This window comes from Ictidomys tridecemlineatus, chromosome X (assembly GCF_052094955.1).
Source record: "Ictidomys tridecemlineatus isolate mIctTri1 chromosome X, mIctTri1.hap1, whole genome shotgun sequence".
NCBI classification, from domain to species: domain Eukaryota; kingdom Metazoa; phylum Chordata; class Mammalia; order Rodentia; family Sciuridae; genus Ictidomys; species Ictidomys tridecemlineatus.
The window spans coordinates 71,091,367-71,118,766 of record NC_135493.1 but is presented as its reverse complement, the minus strand read 5'-3'; the positions used below and the strand labels follow the sequence as shown (position 1 = coordinate 71,118,766).

Here is a 27,400-nt window from a genome sequence, read left to right as displayed (position 1 = left end):
ATAGCATTCTTAGTTTTAGGGTTGGTGGAAGAGAGAGTTTTGCCAGGTTTAATGACCTATTCCAGAGTGTAACCTAATAGTCAAAAGGATGTTAAGCCAGATACAGATTTTGAAAGTGGGTAAATATTAAAGGGACCTAGATTGTCCAAGATAATTTTGCCTCTATATCTACAAGATTTCATCTCTCTACAATCAAAAAGATCTAGTCATCCAAAGTCAACAGTCTGCAAGATCTTTAATATAGATGTGACTTCTTCAGACAACTTCAATTCACACAAAAGAGGCCTAAAGCCCAGGACTCTTGACAGGATATGGGATCAGAGTAGCATCTCTTCTTGCTCAGGATTCTGAGATCAAGCAGCAACTTTTCAAGTTCAAATTCTTTGTTTTTTTAATTTTAATTTTTTTTATTGGTTGTTCACAACATTACAAAGCTCTCAGACTCTAGGTTGGTCCTGTAATGTCCTGAACACTACAAGGTAAACTTTGTAGTCTCCCTGTTGGTGGAGGGCACAAAATAGTGTTGTTATTCAAGCCCACAGCCCAGAATGCTCATAACCCTAACTGTTGCTGCCACTTTGGGAAGATATTTTTATTCTCATTTCATAGATGGGGAAACTGAGGTTCACAGAGTTTAAATGACTTGCTCAATATTATGCAATTTGAAAATGATGGAGACAAGATCCAAACAACTTTTCACTCCATAATTTGTGTTCTCAACTACTTTATAACATGAATTATTTCATGAAATGAATGTCTTGACAGCCTTGGACTAAAAATGATTATGTTCACATGCTATGATAGTAGCTTTGGGATTATGGGTTCTATTAGTAAGTTGGGTTTAAGGAAATATTTTTTTGCTATTTTAACCTGCTATCTCTATGAATGAGAGTCACTAGTTCAAAATAAAAGGACTCCACCTTGGTCTGAAACAACAATGTTCATGAATGACCCCAAATCATAATACCTCAATATTTGTCCCAGCTTTGATGCTGACCTTCAATAAGTCCTTGTACTTCTGTCTGCCTTAGTTTCTACAGCTTTCAACCATGTAAACCACATGTGGGCCTACAAGTTGTCATATTAAAATTGTATGTGATAATAATATAAATAAAAGCAGAAAATAGTTGCACAATAGTAGGATTTTGTAGATATAAAAAGGCCACTTGTCTTTGGTTTTGGTAAGTATACGGTTTTATTAGTTAGGAGTCTTGGTGGCAAGTAAAAGAAGCCAAATGAGTTCCCTTAAGCAAAAAAGAGAAAGAAAATAATTAATAACTTAACCTACAGATCTCTTTTTACATAAGCCTAAAGGAATGTTTCATAGAACCAGAATTCTGTTGGGCCTTGGAAGCAATTAGAACAAGGTACTGAATGCTGCCAGCACTCTTTCTCCCTCTATTGTCTCTCCTTCTCTTGGCATGTGTGTTCCTTCTATTCTCTCTGCAGACCTCTTTATCCATTCTGAGTCCACATGGGAGAAAATAGCCATTGCTAATATCTCTATAATTCAAGTCTAGCTGAGCTGAAATATCTTGATTGAAAATCCAAGAGAAGACTCTGATTGTACAAGGTTAGGTCAGATGCCCATCCTTCAGTTAACTAATTATCAACAGGGAGTAAATAAAGTCGTATTGTAGAAAATTATTGCCCTAAGTAACCATATGCATGAGGGAGGGCATTTCTGGAGAAAGTGAGGGATAGTTTCAGTCTAAGGGAACTTCTGGGAAGGCAATCAAATAAATGACTTTCTTCTTCAAACAAAAGATAATGTTCAGCCACCTAGCTTAGCCTAAGGACCATACTAGTGTGATCTGGAGATGGATTTCTCTGCATGTACCAACATATCTGTGCCCCCATCAATCTTAACAATGGTTCATAAAAGGCATAGGCTTTGAGGTTACTGAATAAGATTTCCAGAGATATTATCCATTGCTTCTCCATTCTCTTCCTTTAAGGAAGAGTAAGCAAATGACCAGAATTCTAGGCAATATTATTTGAGAAGTATTTTAGCTCTGATATTTTGTTCTCATATAAGAGTACCACCCTTCATTCAAAATGTACAATTTCAGAAGAACCTGAAACTTATTGATATCCCCCAGAATTCTACACTTACTTCTCTATCTTTAAGCTACCCACCCCCTTTTCCTTGGGAGTTTTCATTCATGAAGAATTTTAGTTCATTGACACATCAGTATGAAAGAGTAGACCAATCATTTCCTTAGAGCAGTTTCCTTTTAAGGAGTAGGAGGGAAAAAATTGGGAAGTCAATGAAAATATGGGTTTCTTGGTCTACTGTAATGATTTTTTTGTTGTTGTTGTTCTGTATGTAGCTTCTTCCACTGAGCCTGACATTTACAACAAACTCAATTCCCTTTTGTTGAATGCATGGATAATTTTCCTATACTTGAGACAATACCTTCTTGGACTCTCAAATTCATGCTCTAGAATGTCAAGGAAGCAAACAGGAACATATATTTGAGGAACACACCAGACCCCATATATGCATGTTTTATTCATTTCTCATGAGAATTCTGCAAAGTAGTAGAGATTATCCTTTTTTCTCTGAGGCTCAGACAGGTGTTTTTAAATCAAATAGAAGGAAGTTGCAAAACTGGTATTTGAACCTTGGCTCCATAGCCCTGAAGACTGACTCTATAATGAATTGCAATATAACTTCTTCACATTTCTCAGAATCAGAATGAGAAGAAAATGAGTCCATGTAAATTACCAATGGGATCAAAATGCTGTCCAAAATGAGAGATGATTATAAATTTTGCTGGCTCATTCTGTCAAATGTTATTTATTTTTGCTTAATGAATATTCACTTTTCCTAAACACATTTCCTCCAAGAAACTTCCTTAAGAGTGAAGGACTAACAGTGCAGGAAGTCACCCACTTGCTAATGCAGGTCCTTCTGAATTTCCAAGAAGCTCATACCAATGTGAAATGAAAGAAGTTTTTTTTTTTAAAAAAATATATATTCCAAAGCTTTTATGGAAAAAAGTTATGCCATTGATTGGTTTATAGAAATGCTTACCAAGCCCAATGATTAACTCAGTGGTAATTAAGTAAAATAATTTACTCTGTGATAGAAATAACAAAAACAACATTTATATTTTAAATTACTTCTACTCATAGTGACTTACAGTTTATAAAGTGCTATCATTTCCAGTACCTCATTTCAAGGCCTCCATCTCTCATTTGTTTATCTTTTATCAAATTCTTTTAATCTTCAATACCAGCTGTGTTTTCACTTATCAAATTTGGCTTAAAAGTTTCTATCTTACTATTGATCCAAACCAGTGATGCCTGACCTGCTTTTGCAACACTCTGAGATGCTGTTGCTTACACTATTTCATCCTTTAAAATGTTCTTTCTCTTTTCTTGCTCTTTTTACCAAAATTTATCTGTTTTCCAAGGCTTACCACCAAGTTTACCTTTCCTGTGAAACTTCCAGGTCCACCCTAACTCACAAAACTTGTATTTTTCAGAAGGCTTGCGATACTTCTGCCACTCACTTGACACTTAGTAGAGTATGTCTACTTTTTTTTTTTTGGTATATACCCTTCCTATCTAGAAAACAGTTGGTTTTCCAAAAATATTTGTTAATCATATTGCCAATGATCTCAATAATAACACATAAGTGTTTCTAAATATATGGAAATGAAATATCTTTTATTTTAATTAAAAAGTATTTAAGGCTTATTTTTCGGGAGATACAACATATAATAGAATCTTGGATGTAGAATGATAAGCCTGACTTGGATCTCTAGATCCATTATTTTTTAGCTGTGCAAGTTTACAGATGTCTATTTACCTCACAGTATATTTTCAGTTTTCTTATCTGTAAAAAAAATGGAAATAATTTCCATCCATTGTACCTGGCAGGTATCAGATACTCCATAACTATTTCATAACTTAGAAAATCAATATTTATTTCATAAGGTCGGTGCTATGGGTTGAATATTTTGTCACCTCCACAATTCATTTTGAAACAATACTTTGGGCATTATGGCCTTTGGGTGATGATTGGGTAAGGAAAGCTCATCTTTCATGAATGGGATTAGGTGCCCAGATAAAAGGGCTTAAAAGAAAATGTCTATCCCTTGTTTTTTCTTGCCATTTTCTTTATGTAACGTGATGCCATAGTATTTAATTTCCCCCAGAGGATGGAGCATACAAGGTGCTGCCTTGAATGAAGAGACTAGATCTTCACCAGACAACAAAACGGTGGAGCCTTAATCTTGGACATTTTAGCCTCTAGAACAGATAGAAAATAAATTTCTGTTTCTTATAAGTTACCCAGTCTGTGGTATTTTGTTATAGTAGTACAAAACAAGCCTAGAGAATGGATGTGACTGACAAATGGGATTTTGTATTTAGGGGTGCTTTGTAAACTACTTCTATAAAGAAATAATCAATGATAAAAATTACAGAAATGAAGAACGATTGCTATGGGGGCATTTCAATCGTGGAATTAACAAATTATTTTAGAGAAATGAATCCAATACACAAACCATAACAACTAGAAAAAAGTACATGAGTCAACCAGAATCGTGGAAAAAGACTTCATAGAGTGGTGGGACATGAGCAAGAATGAAAAGTAGATCTGGATAAAGTAAGGTTTATATGTTTGCTGAAGATGTTGTTGATGTATTACAGAGTTTAGAGGATGTTTTGTCTGGACAAGAGGATGTGTAAAGGAACACTGACAGAAAATTTGACTAAACAGAACAGGAATAGATTATGGAGGGTCTTGTAATTTTGGAAGAATGGCATGGAAGTGATGTGAGAATTAACAGGAAGGTATTATTTATGCTTGAGCTTTGGAGTGAAAAGCAGGTAGTCTTTAGGAAGCTCTTAGACAAGTATTGGGTGATGCAGTAAAACTCTAGTCAGTGAGACCATTTATTCAGATCTTGATTTAGTTCAGACCTAAGGTTTGGTGTTTCTATCATGTCACCTATATTCTCTTTTTTAATATTTATTTTTTAGTTGGACACAATATCTTTATTTATTTATTTTTATGTGGTGCTGAGGATCGAGCCCAGGGCCTCACACATGCTAGGCAAGCGCTCTACAGCTGAGCCACAGCCTTAGCCCTCACCCTATATTCTAATTGTTTATATTATGTCCTCTTACAAAATTGTCTTAGATTGGCAAGGATTTGAGATATTGGGCTTATACTTAAATTAATCAAACCAAGACAAGTTAAGGAATATTACCACCCACCAACTTTCACCAACTCCCTTCTCTATCTTTCTGTTCCTATATTTACTATGAATGATATGGTAATAGCCCCAGAATTTGCTACCAGAAGCTTCAGGACATCATGTCTTACTATTGTCAACTATAAGAGATGTTAAAATGAGTATCTGTGTTTCTGAAATCCTGTGGTTTCCAAATCTGAAAAATAAATCCTTTCTACTAAGACGGTACCAAAAACAAAGAAGCAAGTTCCCGCCCTTTCTAAAACCAAAGGAAAGGCTTTGAAGGCCAAGAAGGTAGTACTCACAAGCATCAGTACTCCCTATACTCCTCAAAAAGCAAGATTAATTTATCACTCACCTTTTGGTGGGTCTCTAGAAGTAGCCCAAATATCCTTGGAAGAGTGCTACTAGGAGAAAAAAGCTTGATCAATGTGCTGTCATTATGTTTTCCCTGGCCACTGAATTGACCATAAAGAAGGCAGAAGACAACACTCCTGTGTTTTTTTGTGGACTTCAAGGCCAACAAGCAACATATCAAACAGGCTATGAAGGATCTCTGAAACATTGATGTGGTCAGTCAATGTCATAAACCTGATCAGGCCTCAGGGAGAGAAGAAGGGGATCTCAACTGGCTCATGATTTTCATGTTGTCAACACGAAAATTTGGATTGTTTAAACTGAACTAAGCAGGTGAATTTAAAAACTAAACACATTTTTCACTATAAAATGAGGCCTTATATTATAGTGGAAGAAAATGTAATCAAAAAGACCTCAGCTCATATTCAGACTGGTAATATCTAGCTATACAAACTTAGTTTTCGATCTCTTTGGCTTTCATCTAGAAGATGAGAAACATAATACCTTTCTTCAATAAATAGTTCTTTTGCACCTACTATGTGCTTGGCATTGGTAGATGCTGGGGATGTAGTCGCGGTTATATTAGGTAAACTAGTTGGGATAACAAGTATACTCCAATATTTCTGAGATTTAACACAAGTTTATTTCTTGATCACATGATAGCCCAGTATAGATATTTCTGCTTAGTAGAAAGTATTTTTTCACACAGTGTTTCAGAGATTTAGAAGCTATCCACAGGTAGTGGTTCTCAAACTTAAGTACCCATTAGAATCTCCTAAGGAGTTAAAAAATACTGTGGCCTAGATGAATATTTTCAGGGATTTCTTTGGCCTGCAGAACAGCAGTGGTGTCAGAATTTTTTTTATATTTCTGGGTGATTCAAACATATAATAAAATTTGAGAACTTTGCTTCTAAGCCAAAGCAAGACAGATATAGAGAGAATAATGAAGGCACATCATCTTTTTTGTTTGTCTTCTTCTTCTTCTCCTTCTCCTTCTCCTTCTTCCTCTTCTTCTTCTTTTTTTTTTGGTTTGTTTTTGTTTTTCTGAGACAAGGTCTGCCTATATTGCCCGAATTGGCCTTGAGCTCCTGAGCTCAAGCAACTTCCTGCCAAGTAGCTGGAACTGTAAGCATGCAAGACAATGCTGGTCTGCATCTGATTTTTAACAGCTGTGGTTGGAAAGTGAAGCAAATCAATTTTTGTTCACAATAAATTTGTTAGAACTTATCTTCTATCAAGGTCCTCCTGCCCTCATATTAGAAAGTCTAAGAAATACAATATCTGACTGGGAAGCTTCATTTCAGTAATAATCTTATATTATAGGGATATAATAATAAAATAACTATGTATAAAATTGCAATTATGGCAAGGTACATGTACCTTGAGTATGTCACAGGGAGATTTGATATAGGCACTGAAGTTATGAAAGATTTTTTTAAAGTGATCACTGACCTAAGATTCAAATCCTTAATAGAACTAGGCAAAGATAAATCAGAAGAAGGGTCCAAAAAAGGACCCCAAAAACATGATTATTTTAAAAATCAATTGAGATTATTTATGATAACAGGGATTATAATAGTAAAGCATTATATAAATTCTATAATTTTAAATCATTATTATTATTTATTTTCATACTTTTTCCTAGAACATTGAAACTCATTTTTCTGGGTTCAGCAAATACAACTTTTTCCAACTTTGAAAGATAAACTGGTCTAGATATATAGAAGATTGGAGACAATGAGAAATGAGTCAGATAAGAACTCAGGCTCTATTTTCATGGTAAATAAGAAGCATACACATTAAATACACACTGGCACTTTCTTTAGCCATCATTTTTGTTGATGTTAATTTTCCATTCCAGGAAATAGTCTCTCCATCTCAAATAGCTTGGCAAGGGATAATTCAAGAACATACAATGTTAGTTTTTTAAAATTTTTTACTTCACAGATTTTGTTTTCTGTGGTATTTTGACGGGTTCTCCCAATTATTTGATACTGCATACTTCAATACAATTTTGTGTATTTTGTGTATTTTTTATGTTTTAATGTGTTAACTTAGTTTAGTATTTCTATGTTTTTTCTTCTTTCTAATTTTATATTCTCACTTCTTTTTCTTTCTCTTCCTGCAATATCTGCTTCTGTCTCTCTCTTCCCAACTTTATTTTGCTTCTTCTGTTTCCTTTTAATTTTCATGATTGATATTGATTAGTAATAATTTTACTTTCTTTAATGTCTTATTTTTCAGCCTATTATAGATTATTAATTCTCAGTACCACATAAAAATAAATAAAATAATGGCATAAAAATTTTAAAAATAATCATTGCATAATGTATGTATCAAAGCATAACATTATATCCCATAAATATGCACAATTATTATATGTCCATTTAAATTTCTTTTTAAAATGTTTAAAAAGGAAGATCCCTGGGAGTACAGTAGGGGTATGGATGACTATATAAATCTTCACCATAATTTTCCTTAAAAATATGCAATTATTTATCAGGAGTTATGGAGAACATTTTTGATAAGGTTTTATGGTTTATTTGATTGTGGTTTGCTCTCAAGTGGTAAGTTTCTGGTGATTACTGTCTTCACTCAGAATAGTGCTAAAGGTTTATCATAACACTGTGATCACTTTGAGTTGGTGTTTTGACACTGAGATACACACCCAGTCCTGAGCACATAGTAAAGAAAAAGTAGTTCAACAAAAGGACCCTTGTACATTAGTGGAGGAGATATCCATTCTGTCAAATGAACAAATATCATATAAATATTGGAAAAATGAAAAAAAAAACAAGGTAACAGTATGCCTCCAAAAGTTTATAACACTATAGGAATTGATCCCATCAACATCAAAGTGAAGGAGATGCAAGACAAAGGGTTTAAAATATTGATTGTTAAAGTGATAAAAGAACTAAAAGAAGATCTAAAGAATGAAATAAGGGATAAAAATGCAAGATATAAAAGATAATTTCAAAAGAGAGATTCTGAAAAGGAAGCAAATGAAATGGGAATGAAAAGTTCAATACTCAAATAAAATCTTCAGTGTAGAGTCTCACCAACAGACTAGCCCATGCAGAATAAAGAATACCAGTGTTAAAAGTTAAGTTGTAGGATTAGAATATTCATACAGCAATAAAAATAAAAAAATAAGAACTATAAGCAGAATATACTATGACATTAAGGGACTAAATTAAAAAAAAAAAAAATATATATATATATATATATTAAGGAAGGAAAGGAGATACAGACTAATGATACAGAAAACTTACATAATGAAATAGTAGCAGAAAACTTCCTGAATATTGTGTAGGAGTTGGACATGTAGGTATTGGAGGCAGTTTAAACTCCAGACAGGAACAGAAAAGAACCACTCCACAACATATTATAATTAAAATGCCAAAAATTCATAATAAAGAAAGAATTCTTGAAAGATGAAAGAAAGAAGCACAAACCCACTTAAAAAGGGAAACAAATCAGAACAACAGCAGGTTTCTTAGAAATCTAAAAGAAACTAAAAGCCAAGAGGGCATGGAATGATGTATTTCAAGCCAGGAAAGAAAATAATAGCTAACATAGTCAACCATGTTATCCTTCAGAATCAAAGAAGAAATAAAGGCCTCCAGGGTACGCATAAACCAGTGGAATTCATGAACACTAAGCCAACTTTGCAGAAGATACTTAAAGGAATCCTACAAACAGAAGACAGGGATAAAAATAACAAAGAAGCATGGAAAAAATAAATTACATTAGAAAAATAAATGAGCAAATAAGAACTAGCAACAATTCAAGCAGTAGAAATAAAACAAACAGACAGAAAGTGTCACATACCTTTCCATAATAACGCTGAATGTATATGGTCTCAATTCACCAATTTAAAAATATAGACTAGGAGATTGGATTAAATAACAAGATACAACTGCATGTTGTCTCAAAGAAACACACTTAACAGACAAAAAATTCATAAACTGAAAGTGAAAAGAAGTAAAATGATACTCCATTCAAACGGAATGCATTATTAGGAATAGCCATTATTGTATCAGACAAAGCAGACTTCAAGCCAAAATTCAGCAGAAGATACAAAGAAGGTCGTTAAATATTGACAAAGGGAGAAATACACCAAGAAAATTAAAAGATTAAAAATAATTATGTTCCTGCTAGGGTTGTGGCTCAGTGGTAAAGCACTCTCCTAGCATGTGCAGGGCCCTGGGTTTACTCCCCAGCACCACATAAAAATGAATGAATGGAATAAAAATATTATGTCAAAGTACAATTAAAAAATAAATGTTTAAAAAAATAATTATGTTGCAGTTATCAGTGCATACAATTATATAAAACAAACATTACTCAATATGAGGGAACAAATTGATCTCAATATACTAGAGGACTTCAATACACAACTCTCACCGACAGGTCTTTCAGAAATAAAATCAACAGACACATTTTATATCTTACTATAGATCAACTGGACTTAAGAAATATCTATAAAATATTTTATTCAGCAACAACTGAATATAGTTTTTTTTTAAAGAGAGAGAGAGAGAGAGAGTGAGAGAGAATTTTCAGTATTTATTTTTTAGTTCTCGGCGGACACAACATCTTTGTTGGTATGTGGTGCTGAGGATCGAACCTGGGCTACACGCATGCTAGGCAAGCGCGCTAACGCCTGAGCCACATTCCCAGCCCCGAATATAGTTTCTTTTAAGACACTCTTAGAAATTTCTCCAAAATTGAGCGTATATTAAGTAGGCCACAAAGCAATTCTTATAAGTTCCTATATTAAAAAAGAGAGAGAGAGCTCTCAAATAAACAATATAATGATGCAGCTTAAGGTCTTAGACAAACAATAAAAAGTTCAAAAACTAATATAAGTAAATAAATAATAAAGATTAGAAATAAAACTAATGAAATAGAAATTAAAAGAATAATACCAAGGATCAATGGAACGAAGAGCTGTTTCTTTGAAAAAATAAACAAGATTGACAAACCCTTAATCATGCTAAAAAAAACAAGAGAGAGATCAAAGAACCAAATTAATAGAAATGAAGTGAGTATAGGAACAAACACAAATGAAATTCATAGTTATTAGGAATTATTTTGAAAATTATATTACAATAATTTGGAATAAATAGATAAATTTCTATACACATGCAGCCTAGAAAAATGGAACTTTTTAGAAAACAAACAGAATTACAAGTAATGTGATTGAAGCGGTAATAAAAAAATTCATAACAAAGAAAAGACCAGGATCAAATTGGTTCACAGCTGATTTTGACATGTCTTTGAAGAACTAATACTAATACTTCTTAAACTATTCCATGATGTTGAAAGGGAGGGAACACTTACAAACTCATTTTATGAAGCCAATATCACCCTGATCCGAAAATAGTTTTGTGAATTATGTCACTGGTATTTTAATGGGGATTGCATTGAATCTGTAGGCCTCGTTTGGTAATATGGCCATTAAAACAATATTAATTCTCCTATTCCATTAACAAGAGAGGTCTTTATGTCTTGTGTCTTCCTCAATTTCTTCCTTCATTGTTTTGTAATTTTTATTGAAGAGGTCTTTTACCGCTTTGGTTTTGTTTATTCCTAGGCTTCATCCAGGTTTCATAAGGGAAAGAAAATTAGAAATCAGTATCCTTGATAAGTGTTGCTGTTAAAATCCTTAATACTTGAAAATCATATTCAATAGTACATTAAAAAGATCATACACCATAATCAATTTGATTTCATCCCAGAAATTCAAGACTGGCTCAACATAAATAGAACCAAGTATAAAAATCTCACAATCATCACAATAGTTCCACAAAAAGCTTTTTATATATAAAACACTGAGGAATGAAATTGAAGAATACACTAGATGATGGAAAGAGCTCTCAAAGTTTGAGAGAATTAATATTGTTAAAATGCCATATTACCAATAGTGACCTGCAGATTCCATGCCATCCCCATCACAATACCAGTGACACTATTCATACAATTTTGCAAAAGTTTTTTCACTTTTTAATATTTTCAAATAACCAACTGTTTGTTTCATTGATCCTATTTAAACTGGGGGGAGACTTGAATATCATCAACTAGAAAAACAATCCTAAAATTCATATGGAAGAAATAAAGATCCAGAGAAGCCAAAGTCAATACCATGATGTTTTTGTGACTGTGGCTCTATAGTATATTTTGATACCAGATATTGTGATGTTTCCAGCATTGCTCTTTTTTGGTCGGGATGACTTTGACCATTCTATGTCTTTTTTTCTTTGAATATTTTTTAGTTGTAGATGGACAAAATCCCTTTATTTTATTTATTTATTTTTTATGTGGTGCTGAGGATCGAACCCAGTGCCTTGCACATGCTAGACAAGTGCTGTACTGCTGAGCCACAACCCCAGCCCCTGTCTTTTTTCTTCCCTATGAATTTTAGGATTGTTTTAGTAGTTTTGTGAATTATGTCACTGGTATTTTAATGACCTTCAAGTCTTCCCCCAGTTTAAATAGATTCAATGAAACAAACATTTGGTTATTTGAAAATATACTGGATTTAATGGCCATCAGAACAATATTAATTCTTCTATTCCATTAACAAGAGAGGTCTTTATGTCTTGTGTCTTCCTCAATTTCTTCCTTCATTGTCTTGTAATTTTTATTGAAGAGGTCTTTTACCTCTTTGGTTTTGTTTATTCCTAGGAATTTTATTTTTTGGAAGCTATTGTGAATGGTATTGATTTCTTGATTTCTTTCTCGATGAGTTCATTATTGGTGTCTAAAAATGTTACTAAGTTTTGCATGTTGACTTTTTATTCCAATACTTTGCTGAATTTGATTATCAATTCTAAGAGCCGTTTGGTGGAAAAAAAGAAAACCTTCAAGTGTTCAACAAAGAAAAACTCAGTAGCAGAGTAACTCACTGATAAATTTTACTAGACTTTTAAAAAATCAACTAACACTGATGCTCCTCAAACTTTCCAATTTATAGATGCACGGGGTTTCAAATATCTCCCAATGATTATATTAATTTCAGTGTTATCTCTTGTAATATTCTCATTTTTATCTCTAATTTTATTTCATTTTTTGATTAATTTTGCAAAAGTTTTGTCACTTTTTTAATGTTTTCAAATAACCAACTGTTTGTTTCACTGATCCTATTTAAACTGGGGGGAGACTTGAAGATCATCAAGTTAATCTCTGATTACCAAGTGTTAGGCAACCAAGGCCAAATGATTTGCAGAAGGTCTAATGTGGGATTAGAAGCAAGGTCTCCTAACTCTCAAGTATGTACATTAATATAACGTGAAGGTCAGGCCCTGGAGACCCAGTCATTTGATCATAGTTATATTAAACAAACATTTGCTAAGTAATATCTAATATAGTAATGTCTAATAGATTTGGGTTTCTTGGGATTCAATAATTTATGTTACAGGCCCATAACCAATATAGTAGTATTATACTACTATAATACTTCTGGATCTTTCTCCCACATAACTAAAGATTCCTCTTCTTGGAAGACTATTCTTTTTTATGTTAGTACATTATGGTATATTCTTAATTTCCAAAATTTTCACATATCTCATTTATGTTTATGCCCATTATTTTCTTTTCAGTACTCTGTTCTGCATAGCCTTGCATCTTCCCTCATTATACCCACATTATACCCAAGTTACCAGGTGGCCTGTGTCAGAAAAGGAGAAAATGTCTTTTCTCCTCCTGTGTGCTACCTTGTCAGAGATACCCCTAATCAGCACTATTTACAAACTTAATCATTCATAGTTTTTAGCAAAAGAACTCTTTAACAAGCTCCTCAAACATGTTACTTTCTTTTTTCAGAATGAGTCTAATTTGAGGAGTCTCTTTGATTATTTGTCCCACAGTCCTCTGGTAGGCCCATCTTTGCTCAACTTATCTGAATTTCAATTTCAATTCAAGATTCAAGCTTCCTGGTCTTACTTCCCCTTCTTCCTCACCCAAAATTAAACAACTGACACTTAATAGGACATATAAGCTCACCCAGGACTTGTATAAGTTCAAATGGCTATCACATTTCACTGTATGTTGGTATACTTTGAAGTCAGTGGTTTTAATGAGGATAATTTTGCCTCCCAGGGAGTATTTGGCAATCCTGGAGACACTTTTTGTCATAATGGGGGGAGAGTATATTATTAACATCTAGTAGTTAGAATATAGGGATGCTGCCAAATATCCTGCAAGACATAGGGCAGCATACCCCCCCCAAAAGAATTATATGGACCAAAACATCAATAGTGTCAGAGTTGGGAAATTTTATTTTATTTAAGGTTAGGATCAAGACAGGTTTTATGCATATATATATGTATATATATATATATATATATATATATATATATACACACACACACACACACACATACATATACAGCATAATACTTGAGTTATTCAGAAAAAATGTAGTTCATCTACAATTTCTTAGAATATTTGTCTTAGTAATAATCGCTAAAGATTACACAGTACTTTTCAGGAGCCAGGCAATACCATGAGTACTTTTAATGTGCTATCTCATTTAATCCCCACATTAACCTTATGAGGGAATTACTGTTATTAAACCATTTTACAGTCAAATAAAGAGAAGTTTCTAGGGATATAGTCTAAGATCCTGTTCTAACATGGAAGTCTGTCAATCAGTACTCATTTACTATGGAGAACCATGTACTGCATGTTTGTATTATAGAAATAAATAAGACCCAAAACTTTATTTAGGGAAGCATGACCAAAAAGGGACACTACCAATTGCCATTGAAATATCCAAAGTTAAAGAAATATAAAATGATATTGATGATGTAAAAAAGAAAGAAATATCCAAAGTTTACTATAAAGCCTACTTGATTTATCTCCTGACTGTTTTTCTCTCTCTGCGCCTTAGTTTTCTAACCACATAACATGAATTGTATGGACATGGCAGTCTCCTGCTTTGATGTTTGAACATTATGTGTTTTTTTTCATCTGCTTTTATCATGTGATATTTGCTATGGCATAATTTAGGGAAGGATTCTGAGTACTATTTCAGTACATAGGAAATACAGAGTTAACTTTTAATTGCACAGTTTTGGTGATAACAGCAGCCAAGTGGTGAGTGGATATCAAATGATGAGAGGAGGAAGTAGGATCTGGAGGCAAGAAAATGACTAGTGGGAGTGAACTGACTGGAAGGTTTCTTGGGTAAGTATTTTTGAGCCATGTAGAATCCATTTTTATATGTCTGTTTGGAATTGGAATTCTCTTGGAAAGAAGAAAATGACCATAGGTAAGACTTTTTTTAGCATCATTGGTAATTAACAATGAAGAAAATAACTGGAGATAAAATGTTGTAAGAGAGAAGAATGAGCAGAGGGGAGATGAGGCAAAGGGAGAGAGGAAAGGGAAAGGCTAGAAAGTGAGAAGCATAGGAAAATATGAGGGAAACAGCAGAGGAGAAGAGAGATAAAGATAATATGTAAAGAAGAAGCAGATGAGAATATGAGAAAAAAATGAAAAAAAGAAGAAAAAAGGAGTTGTTAAGTGGAAACAAGGAGAAATAATTTTTTTGAGAGAGAGAGAGAGAGAGAGAGAGAGAGAGAGAGAGAGAGAGAGAGAGAGAGAAATTTTTAATATTTATTTTTTAGTTCTCGGCGGACACAACATCTTTGTTGGTATGTGGTGCTGAGGATCGAACCCGGGCCGCACGCATGCCAGGCGAGCGCGCTACCACTTGAGCCACATCCCCAGCCCAAGGAGAAATAAATTTAATCTGTTATAACGAATAACTATTAGATGCCTAGAGAAAAAGCCCATCATTAGTACTCTCAGACACACTCCTTCATGGAATATGGTCTTGTTGAACTTTACACAGTTTCTCATGGAATAAAATTGGTCTTGGCAAGACATTGCACCAAAGAGGATGGCAGTGCATCATTATGGATTTTAAATGTGTCATCATCCTTCCTTGTTGGAACAAACACCCATGGCTCAGACAGATTTACACGAAAATCCAAGCAGCTGCATTTGTGGTACATTTTCCTGGAAGAGTTACAACAGCTTGAATTTCTCTCTCTGGGTACTTTGTTTTAGAATTTCAAATAATTCATCCCTTCAAATGCTTTCCCTCCCTTTTAATTCTAAATTATCCAGAGAAAACCCTTTTTGTGTATTCCATGTGTTTCATACAAGTCACACTCTTCCCTTGAAGAGGGAATGCCTGTGATCCGGGTCCTGTGGAATGAATGAGAGGTGAAACAGAGGTTCTTTAGGATGATTTGGTTTCAACTTCCAAGTCTTAATGAATTTGGACCATCAGTCCTTTGACTCATGGAACATTAGGAGAACATTGAAGGTCATTTTATTTAGTGCCAGCCTACTGACCTCCACCATATACATAACCTCCCATTTCACAGAGATAGGAATGGATTCATCCAGGCCTCTTGACTCTTTGACCAGTAACCTTTTCTGTCTCTCTGTGCTGCTACTAATGTCAACATGAGATATAAAAATACAAAGTCTATTAGAAATCATACTGAATGTTTGGCTTGTTGAGTGTGCCCCAAGTTCCTTCTGCTGTATCTGCCATGGACTAACTGGAAGGATTGCATTGTGGATAATAGGGAAAGAGAGGTAGAAAAAGTAACAGAGGGAAATCCTTATAAAGGAACTCTGCTGATCTCTAAGCATGGTTTGGAGGGGCTCAGTGTGAGAGTTTTTATGGCAAAAAGAGTAAATAAACTGGAAGATGAGATGACTCTTACACAATTCAAGAGTCTGTGTGTTTGTTATGTGACAGGTACTTTATCACATTTAGTTTTCACATAAATACTATGAGGTAAGCATTATCAAGCCTGTTTTACAATAAGAAAATTGAGGCTCATAGAAGTGAAATGACTTCATCACTGTCACACATAAGTGATAAAGGTAGTATGTAAGTCAGCTTTGTGTCCTGTGACTAAAATGCCTGACAAGGACAACATAGAGGTGGGAAAGTTTATTTTGCCTCACATTTCCAGAGGTCCATGCTCTGCTGAGTCCATTGCTCTGTGTCCAAGGTGAGGCAGAACACTGTGGCAGAAAGACATGGTGAAGGAATTCTGTTCCATTCATGGTGGCTACGAAGCAGAGAAAGAGAAAAGGGAGAAGGGCCCATTGAATGCATGCTGCCAGTGATCCATCTCCTCCAGTCATGCCCCACCTACCTACAGTTACCACCCAGTCCAGTCAACCTAAGATGGGCTGATTATGTTGTATCTCTGACAATCAATCATTCCACCTGGAAACATTCCTGTCTTAACACAGGAGCTTTGGAGGTACATCACAGATCCAAGCAATAACAAGTAGTATATGAAATCTGGTTTCTTTTGACTTTAAAGGCTTGTTCTCTTTGTAACTATACCAATTGCTCAACAGCTTCTTCTTCCTTTTGAAAGGTTGGTTTGTTTGAGTTCTCAAATGTTGGATGAGATAAGATCACATAAATGTGGAATGTCAGGACTAGAAGAGACCTTTGAGACCATCTAGTTTTATGCTTTCCCAACCTTCTAACCTCTAAAAGTCTTTTGGATTCAGTTTTCCTCTCCTATTTTTAGATTATTTGTCCTTTCAATAAACAGCATTTGTTCAGCAACAACTAACTTGTGTTCCCAGTTTTATTAATTGAAGCCATATACGGGCTACACAGGGGAAGTTGTAGTCTCCTGAGTTAAATGTAGCCATTACTCTGAATTTCTATTAGGCTTTTCTGGAAATTTCTTCAACACCAACATGGCTATCATGAAAGGCTCAGAAATTGAATTCTGTCCTTCATTTTTCAGATGGGAAAACTGAAGTACAGAAAGGCCAAGTATTGGGCAGGTCCAAGATGGCTATAGTTAGGCACCCTCACTGAGGCTTCTGGTGGGCTATGTTTTTAGTATGTAGCCAAGGTCATGAATGCCTTATTCGTCATATGTACTGAAAGTCATAAACATTTGCTTCTGAGAGCATGAGCTCACTTATAAAACTTGATGACAATGTGTATTCTCCGTTTGGCCTGCATGTTAAAAAAAAGACCTGTAACTATGGTTTGGGGTACTGAAGCTGAAGGCCAGGACTGGCTAGGGGCTATTGCTTCCTCCAAATAAATCATATCTACTATCCCAACTGGCCTCACATCTTCTTTAAACTGCCAGAGCCCCCAACCTTTCTCACTGGATCTGAGCCCCAACCAGACAACTGACATAGTCAACAGAATCTTATGCAGGTGAGAGATGCATCAATCCTAGTAGATGGGGAAGGGCCTATGGTCACTAAACATCATGGAACTGGCATGGACCAAGGATTCAGGAGCTGCTAAGGCCTGTTATCTATATAGGTGAACCAGAAATAAGCCTAAACTTGGGGGTTAGGCAACTATATTGTTCATTGTTGATATGCTAATGACTCCAGCCATGGACCACGGCTGGTGTGGCTGGTGGTGACTGTGGAGTAAAAGACACGTAGCACTCAGTTGCTGTAGTGCTTTTAACATGGACTCTTCTGGAGAGTTGGGATAAAATGGTTGGGTTCTTTGTGAGAACAGAGAAGGCTTCTGATTGCCCCCCAGTTAACATGGACCCAGCAGGGCACCATTGTGAAATGAGCGCTGGAGCCCAGGCACTGTCCTGCACCCAAGGGAAAGTAGCAGCAGCAGTGCAGACAAGATGGAGAAGCAGTCTGATGAAGGGCCCACATGGCCACTTGGGCCAGGGATGGCTATATCTTACAGCTCTGAGAGCAAAATTTATGCAGTTTTATGAAAGACTGCCAAAAGAGGGAGTTACAAGACAAGGAAGAGGCTTTGGAAGCCAGAGTATGGTCACTGGAGAAGGATCTTCATATATTAAAAGTACCCCCTTGGACTTCCTGTAGTGTTGACAGAGTGGAGGAAGAAGAGAAGGAAGAAAATGAACACCTTCAAGCCCATTCAATGATAATGCAGAAAACAAAATAATAACAGCTGATGATCTAGTGGGCAGCCATCAGGGCCAACCCAGGTAACCACGTTCACCATGTTCTGCCTTTCAAGAAGAGTTGGTGGACTTGGGAAAACAATTTAGACAGGGGTCAGGAGAGCCTCTGGCTACTTTGTTGTGCTTCTTGTAAGATGTATGTGTATATGAAATCATGTGTAGTGTCCTAAAAATCGAGAAGTTAGCACTCCTTCTTCAGAGATTGCATAATATTTAACCCCATGGAGGCACTCAGAGGGCCAAGAAAACCAAACTGTATTAGGAATTGGAAGGGGCCAAGAGAGAACCCATGTGTGCTAGGAGCTGGCATGGACCAAGGATTCAGAAGCTGCTAAGGCCCATTATTTATATAGGTGAATCAGAAACAAGCCTAACCTTGGGGGTTAGGCAACTATATTGTTCAGTGTTGATATGCTAATGACTCCAGCCATGGGCAACTGCTGGTGTGGATGGTGGTGACTGTGGAGCAAAAGACAGACTCTATCTTGTTTGATATTGTTCTAGGACAAAGTAGCCAGTGAGCTGAACTACATACTGTATGGGAGATGGTAACAAATGAAGTATCCCCCATAGTGATAGGTACTGACAGCTGTGCTGTGTATCAGGGCAAGTTCCATGGCAAGAGCTCTGGAGCTAAGTCATCATAAACAGGTGAATATAGGGCAGATTACTGGCCATGCCCCCCCTCCCCAACTAGCCTAGGTAATGATGAAACAGCTGCTTTGGCTAGGGTGCAGTGGTTAGAGTATGTAGCTTGGTTACATTCTACAGATAATAAACTATGTAAAATGTAGTCTAAGAATGCCTTTAAAGTGGAATGGCCTGATAGAAGCCTGCCAGGTGTATATGGTTTGTGTTCAGGAGTATCCATACCCTCAACACCTTGAGGCCACAGATAGCCAGGAAATGTATGGATGCATCCCCTTGACATGATGACAGGTTAACTAAATTTGCCATTTATGAAGGTCAGAAGGAGCTATGTTTGTCTTGATAACACTTGATATGGCAAAAGTGTTGTTTTCTTAGCCCAGTGGTCAAGAAAATCAACATACTGCAGTTTGATCTCTGACAGTGTTGATGGCCTTTATGGCCAGCCCCATCACAATAGAGTGTGCTCAAGGTATTCATTTTACAGGTCAGGATTTGCAGCACTGGGAAAATCTGTTGCAGATGCAATGGATGCTGCATATTCTGTATCATCCACCAGCTACAGAAATGATATAAAGATATAATGATCTGCTTAAGTAAGGACTTAAAACTGCAGTCAACCCTCCTTCTTTAAAGTACTAGACACAGCATCTGTGGGCAGTGGTGCAAACTCTAAATGAGCATCCCTGATGAGGAGGACCAACTCCTGTGGATGTTTTTCTGCACCACACAGTACCCTCAATATGGCTTCAGGTGACAACCAGGGAGCCTTTGCTTAAGCCTGTGATTGGGAAGCAAAGGAATGTTCTTTTGCCTTCTCCCACAGGTCTGACTAGGGGTAAAACTGTGGATTGTACAAGATCTGACAATAAAGCCCCTACACCTTCATGGGGTAGCTCTGTTAGCCCATGGGGAGAAGTTTGAAGTGTGATCATAAACATTTGCTTGTGAGCATGTACTTACCTATGTAATCTACTCACAACGTGCCTTCTTTGTTTGGCCTGCATACAAAAAAGGCCTATAAAAATGGATTGAGGAACTGGAGCTGAAGGCCAGGGCTGGCTAGGGGCTATTGCTGCCTCTGAATAAAGCATATCCACTATTCAAACTGTACCTCACATCTGCCAGAACCCCAAACCTTGCTTTCTAGGTTTGAGCTCCAGCAGGACACAGTGATTGGCTTGGCTTCAAATTTCTAGGTAATAGACAATTTTTATATACACTAAACTCATACTTTCTATATCACAATTCTGACTGAATTCTCCTATGCTAGGATACTTCTGGGTCAAGCAGTTTGTCTCATCTTTTTGTTTGTTTGTTTGTTTGTTTCAGTTTTGTGTTTCCAGGTTCCCAGCATTTCCTCTGATTGTCAGACAGTTCCCTCTTGGAAATCATCCACAAAGTAAGTTAACTTGGTTTTTTCTCTTGAGAAGTTATTAGAAAAGGTGTTTGATCTTACTCATTACCTTTCTGCTATTGAATGGGCTGGTGTGATTGAAGACAAGGAGAGTGGGAGAGGACAATGTGACAGTAGCTCTGATAGAGAGCTCAAACTAACGACTGTAAGTTATCCAAAGAGAAAAAAGCAGACAAAGTGCTGCTTTTTAAGAAATCTCTCTCTAGCTAGGGAGTTATTAACTCCACCTAAAACAACTCAGGATTGATTACAAATAATCAAAAGACACAAAAAGTGTGTGTTCTTTTCTCCACTGTGGTAATGTTACTAATTAACTAATGGCCAGATAATTATTGAGGGCCTACCTTATGGTAGGCACTGTTCCAAGGCCAGTAGCAGGCAAATGTTTTCGTTAGAGGACTATATGTTACTTATTTTGGACTTTGTGGACTATACATCTCTGTTGAAACTGCTCGATACTATTGTTATAGTGTGAAATCACTAATAGAAAAAAATACATAACTGAATGCACCTCTCTATATTCTAATAAAACTTTATTTACAAAAACATAGTGGACTAGAATTGGCCTGTGGGTCATATTTCTATATGCTAGAGATATATATTATTAAAGATAGGATCTCCATTTTAACCACACTTACAGTAAAGCAGAGAGACACTTGCACAGAGCAAATTGTTACAAGTGTTTTGAATCTTCCTTGAAAAAAAAATATGATGTTATGGGAGCAAAGAATGGTGGGATATAACTGAGTTTGTGGACTCAACAGAGGCTTCCCTGAGGTGGTGACATTCAAGCTTAGGCTTGAAATGAATATGATTTTCTGGATGAAAATTCCCAGGAAAAGTATTCTAGGTCTTGATGCAAGAATCATTTGGTTGACATGTTTCTTTAGGCTCCTCTAGACTGTGACAGTTCTCCCAGACTTGCTTTGATAATGTTAAAAGTTTTGGGAAGTGCTGGTCAAGTATTTTGTAAAATAGCTCTCAATTGGGAATTTTAAAATTATTTTTATTGTGAGTAGATAGGGGTTATGTGTTTTGAGGAGAAAGACCACAGACATAAAACACTATTTTCTTTTTTTCTCTTTTTAATTGATTTTTTTTAAATGACAGTGGAATGCAATACAATTCTTATTACACATGCACTGCACAATTTTTCATATCTTTATTTGTATATAAAGTATGTTGACACCAATTTGTATCTTCATACATGTACTTTGGATAATGATGTCTATCACATTCCACCATCCTTGCTAATCGATTACCCTGTCCCCTCCCTTTCCCTCACACTCTTCTTCCCTATCTAGAATTCATCTATTCTTCCCATGCTCCCCCTCCCTACCTCACTATGAGTCAGCCTCCTTATATCAGAGAAAACATATGGCATTTGCTTTTTGGGATTGGCCAACTTCACTTAGCATTAGCTTCTCCAACGCCATCCATTTACCTGCAAATGCCATGAATTTTACTCAGTAAAACACTGTTTTCAACACATCATATCATAAATACAAACTATCACATGGTTCATTAATGTTGATGTTGTTCATGATCTCCTGGCTGAGATAGTGTTTATCAAATTTGAACTTAATTTTAATTGCAATGAAAAATTTGATTTGTAGCTTGAACACCTGGGAGGATAGAAGTTGTATTTACTGAACAAATGGCACTAGAGAGGGAATATCCTTATTTATAGGGGCAGGTGATAGATTGGAAGAATACAATTTTGAATATGCTGAGTTCAAGATGACTCTATAATGGTCAGTGATAATGTGTAGTAAGCAAATAAATATACAAGTTTGGAAATCGAAATAAAGGTCTGAACTTTAGAAATTGGTTGGAGAGGACTCATATGTAAAATAATATCCATGGATATGTTCACCAGGGAGAGTGTATAGAGTTAGAACAGAAGAATTCATAAGGTAAACCCATATCCAGCTACTACAAATTTTAGTAAAAAAAAAATAGACACAAGTGTTGGTGAACAAAAGCAGAGATTAAATAGGTAGAGGAAAATCTGAAGAGTCCATGTCAGAAACCAGTGGGAGGAAGTGTTGCAAGGCCAAGTGTTTAACTCTTACGATAATGTGATATAAGGAATTCAGAAAATATAGCACTTATGTTTTCCACAAATATTTGTTGGATGCCTACTTTGTTCCCAGTACTCTTCTAGGTACTAGGAAAAGGTTGAATACGATGGACAAAGTCCATTGGCTAGAACAAGAAGGAAGCCATTTTTCATCTGAGCAAGGGTGGTTACAATGGAATGGTGTAGGTTAGTACCAATCCAGAGTGGGTGGAGTAATGATAGTTAAAAAAAAAACAGAAAGAACATGTATTAAATTGCTTTATAGAGTTTGGTTGTGAAGAAGAGGGAGGACATCAGACAATAGATGAAGTGGAAAATGAAATGCAGGGATTTTTAAAGATGGATGACATGAGCACTTTTGAAGGCCAATGAGTGAGGGTCTATGACGTAATTGTATACAGATGTCTAAAAAAGAAAAGAAATAATCATTAGAGTAAAGCCTCTGAGAAGATGCACTTCAAAACACAAATGGTAAGAGAGCCTGAGGCTTCCTGATCAAGTTACAAACTTCTAGAAGTCAGGCAATTGGCCTCATTTATTTTATATTCAGTGTCTGACACAATTTCCAAATTTTGGTATAATTAATGAATGAAAAAAATATGAAGAAGTAAAGAGGGCGGGATAGAGGATAAATGGGAGAAAGAAAGAAAGAAAGAAAGAGAACATAGAAGAGAGAAAGGGAAGAAGGAAATGAAGGAAAGATTGATTCTATTTTAGAATCCGAATAGGATTTTAGAGAAAAGATGCCTGTGTTAGATAGGAAAGTGCAGTGGGACTGTAAGTTCCCTTTCTGTCCTTAAAACACTGAAGTGTTAAGACCTTACACACTGCTGAGATATCTCAGCCTGAACTGAAGGTGAAAGCCTTCAGATCTTTTTGGCAGACTGAAACAATCTGGGTCTTGCTCATTGACTCTGGAAAATAAATGGTGGTATATCTCCTTAAGTCAGGATTGTTGAATTCCTCCTAATTATATTCCTGGGTCTTTCTAGTATACTAGGTTGTCTGACTGTGAAAACAGGTAGAGACATTAATGTGTAGAGAACTGTACACCCATCCAAGTCAATACAAGACCAGGGGAAAACTATCAGGGCAGCTGTTGCTATCAGTTGTTAATACATAAGCTAGATAGGAATGGTAAGAATGGTAGGGAATTTTATCAAACTAGCTTATCTGAATGCTCAAATTCAAGGATTTGTTTTTCCAAGAGTCTCAGGTGCCAAAAGACACTTATAGCTAAAATATCACTGTATTATGTAAGTTCTTTCTATCTCTTGAGTTGGTAACCCAGAATTTTAAACACAATTTCAAATTCATCTGAGATACTTATGATTGGGCCTTAAAATCTAAGAGTCCGAATGTTCTTTAGAAATATTAGGCTAAGAAAAGGGAAGGATCTTGGCCAAAGTAACAGAGATCATAGACTCACATATTGTTAAAATTGATGAACTTATGAAAAAAAATATTAAACTTAAATGGATAAGGAAGACTTGGACTCCCAAGTTTTGGCTCTTACAGTTACTTAGCTGTAAAACTTGAGACTTGTTAGACTCCATCATTATCGATTTCCTTAATTGTAAAATGTATATGTTAATAATAGTAATTCTATAAAGTTATGGGTCAAGTGAAATAACATATGTTAGCATGATTTGTTTTTTTAAAACCCTATACACTGTTTATTTTAAATGAGACAATTGAAGCCTAAGAAAGCAGGGAGACTAATTGCTCATTGGAATATCAGTGGGTATTCTGAGAAACAATGAGTTGTGAAACTGTTCAAGTTAAACATATTTATTTACAACAGGACATATTGGAGACTTTGATGCATAAAAGAATGTTGTGATTTTCCACGAGGAAATAGATTCAAGATGAGGAATAACATTTACCTCAAAATGTTGTTGTGAAGTTTAAGTGACAGTGCATGGCCCTTTGTATGCATTCCTTTCTTCTATACTACTGCCCTGTGCCTCCACTCAAGGTAGAAAGGCATGGTATAATGGTGCCTTGGTAACGTAAGACCCATTATTGTAGCCAGAAACAGGATATTCCCAGACTGAAAATCCTTTGCAGCAATGTAGTACACTGGATGCCTCATTGCTTCTGGTGATGTCTTCATCTGTGTAGCTCTGGCATTCCAATAGCACTTATGGCACATAATAAGGGCTTGTTGTGAGCAGGTTATAATGTAGATATTACATTTCCATTATAGAAATGTGAGCTTCTAGAACTAATAATCTAAGTATCTTGAAGGCTGCTAGCAAGAATTTCATTTACCCATCCAACCCAAATAGTCACAAACCAGCTATCTAGAAATTAGCAGAGACCCACATATTGACTCTCCTTTTCAAGGCTTGGTAATTTAAGGAGTTTGTGCATGGAAACTCCTTGAAGTTTCTCTTTCTCATCCATTAATCTTGCCTCCCTCTTCCCACATGAATCTCTTTCTCTCCCCCGTCTTTAAGACAAAGAAATACCTATCTTTGTCCACTGTACAATCATATGGCAACTCATTTCATCAAATGGGCATGATTACAGCCAAGCCAAGCTTGCTAGTTGTCACTCTTAAAATAGTTCTGATTAAAGGTGCTTTCTGATTGGTCTATTGAATACAGTGCCAAAGAGGGTACATGTACATATCTTTTATGTGCTGTCTGACATTAGTCTAGTTTCTACACTGTCCTTACAAATCTGGTTCAGACTTCTTGGTATCCTCCTTGAATTAACACTTTATCCTTAGCTTGAAACATGATCCAAATTCTTCCTCATGTTCCTGAACTCTGTGCTATAAGCATACCCAGGAATGTCCCCAGAAGTGCTGGAATCAAACTCCCATGTCTAAGAGTAGGGGAAAGTAGGCTTTGGGCTTATTTACCTCCTGTGGAGATTTTCTTCAGGAGTCAGAGCCTTGAAGGTTAAACCTATACTCCTATAGTGGAAGTTCTATCTGGAGACCTTGAAGATATTTAATTTATTCCATTTTAAAAATGGACTTACTATATACCAAATAGCCAGTGATGGCTGAGCACCTTCTGTGTGCCAGGCACCATTTTAAATGTCTGTCTCATTTAATCCTCAAAACAGTCTGTAAGTTGTCATACAGTTTAAAAAGAGGAAGCTGAGGGGCTGGGGTTGTGGTTCAGTGGTAGAGCACTTGCCTAGCATGTGCAAGGTGTTGGGTTCCATCCTCAGCACCACATAAAAATAAATGAATGAAATAAAGGTATTAAGTCTAAGTACAACTAAAAACATATTTTAAAAAAGAGGAATCTGAGATCTAGAGAGGTAAATTATTTGCTTAAGGTCACACAGCCAATAATATGGCCTCTAGATCCCATAATCTTAACTACTATATTAAATTACTTCTAATAGTGTTGCTGTTGTCTCAGCTCTTATAGCACATCCTGAGTAGTAAGAAGTGGGTGGACACCAACATTTGGCAGACAGTGGTGTACACCTGTAATCCCAGCAGCTCAGGAGGCTGAGATAGGAGGATTGCAAGTTCAAAGCCAGCCTCAGCAACTTAGTGAGGCCTTAAGCAACTCAGTGAGACCCTGTCTTTAAATGAAATATAAAAAAAGGCTGGAGATGTAGTTCCCATGAGTTCACTCCCCAGTACCAAAAAAAAAATCATTTGGCAGAGAAGTGTGATATGATTCATTGTTTTTAAACATTCAACAATACTTTCCTCATTTCATCTCACTCTACCACCAATTAACTAACCAACCTACTTGCCTTTCTACTCACATTCTGTTAGATCAATAAACATCAACCTACTTGTGCTTTAGATCTGATTCCCTTTAGCCTTCTCAAAACCTTCATTTTTGCAGTAATTTCCTTACTTCTTATGGTTTTTCCTACTGAATCATTTTCATCAGCTACTATTGTATGTCAATATAATCACTTTGTACTTCTTTTTTGGAGTCTTGGTTATTCATGGTAAATAATTTATGTAATATTTTAATCAACTTATGGAGTTTCAGGTGAATGGTCATAGAAATTGCAATTTTTCTACAAATCTCCTTAGGAGAATTGACCTACTTTATGAGGACCCCTGTTCTGACTTCATTATCAGTGACCACCTTTCTTGGTGAAATATTGTTTCTCAATTTAGTTACACCTTCTGCAATATATTTAAATAAAGTTTTATACTTTTTACAATAATTGTCTCACATTTGTGTTAGGTTGTATTCTTTAGATAACTGAAAAAAATGTATTGCTATTCTAAGTCATGTATTTTTCAAGAAATTTTTTTATTTTGAGATAATAATGTATTCAAACACAGTTTTAAGAAATAGTGGCGTGAGAGCTTGGGCTATAGCTCAGTGGTAGAGTGCCCACTTCGCACATGTGAGTCACTGGATTCAATCCTAAGCACCACATACAAATAAATAAAGATATAAAAAAAATAGTGGAGTGATCCTATGTTCCACTTACCAAGTTTTCTTATTGCTAACATCTTGTAAAACTATTGTACCATATAACAATCAGGATGCTAACATTGACACAATCAAGGTACAGAAAAGTTCTATCACCAGAAGAATTCTTCCTCTACCCCTTGTATAGTTATGTCTACCTTTCTATTACTCACTTTCCCAATGACAACTACCAATCATTTCTCCATTTGCACAATTTTGTCATTTCAAGACTTCTGTACTAATGGAATCAAGACAGTATCTAGTCTTTTGATATTGAATTTT

General features: G+C 35.8%; 1 long non-coding RNA gene across 1 annotated transcript in view; it reads left to right on the top strand.

The window, feature by feature from the left end:
* Positions 1-27,400, top strand: part of LOC144371629 (uncharacterized) — a 279,895-nt gene that overhangs the window by 4,169 nt on the left and 248,326 nt on the right. The window contains exon 2 of the long non-coding RNA XR_013431582.1: positions 20,536-20,605. This is a non-coding gene — a long non-coding RNA (uncharacterized LOC144371629). The remainder of the gene's footprint in view (positions 1-20,535; positions 20,606-27,400) is intronic.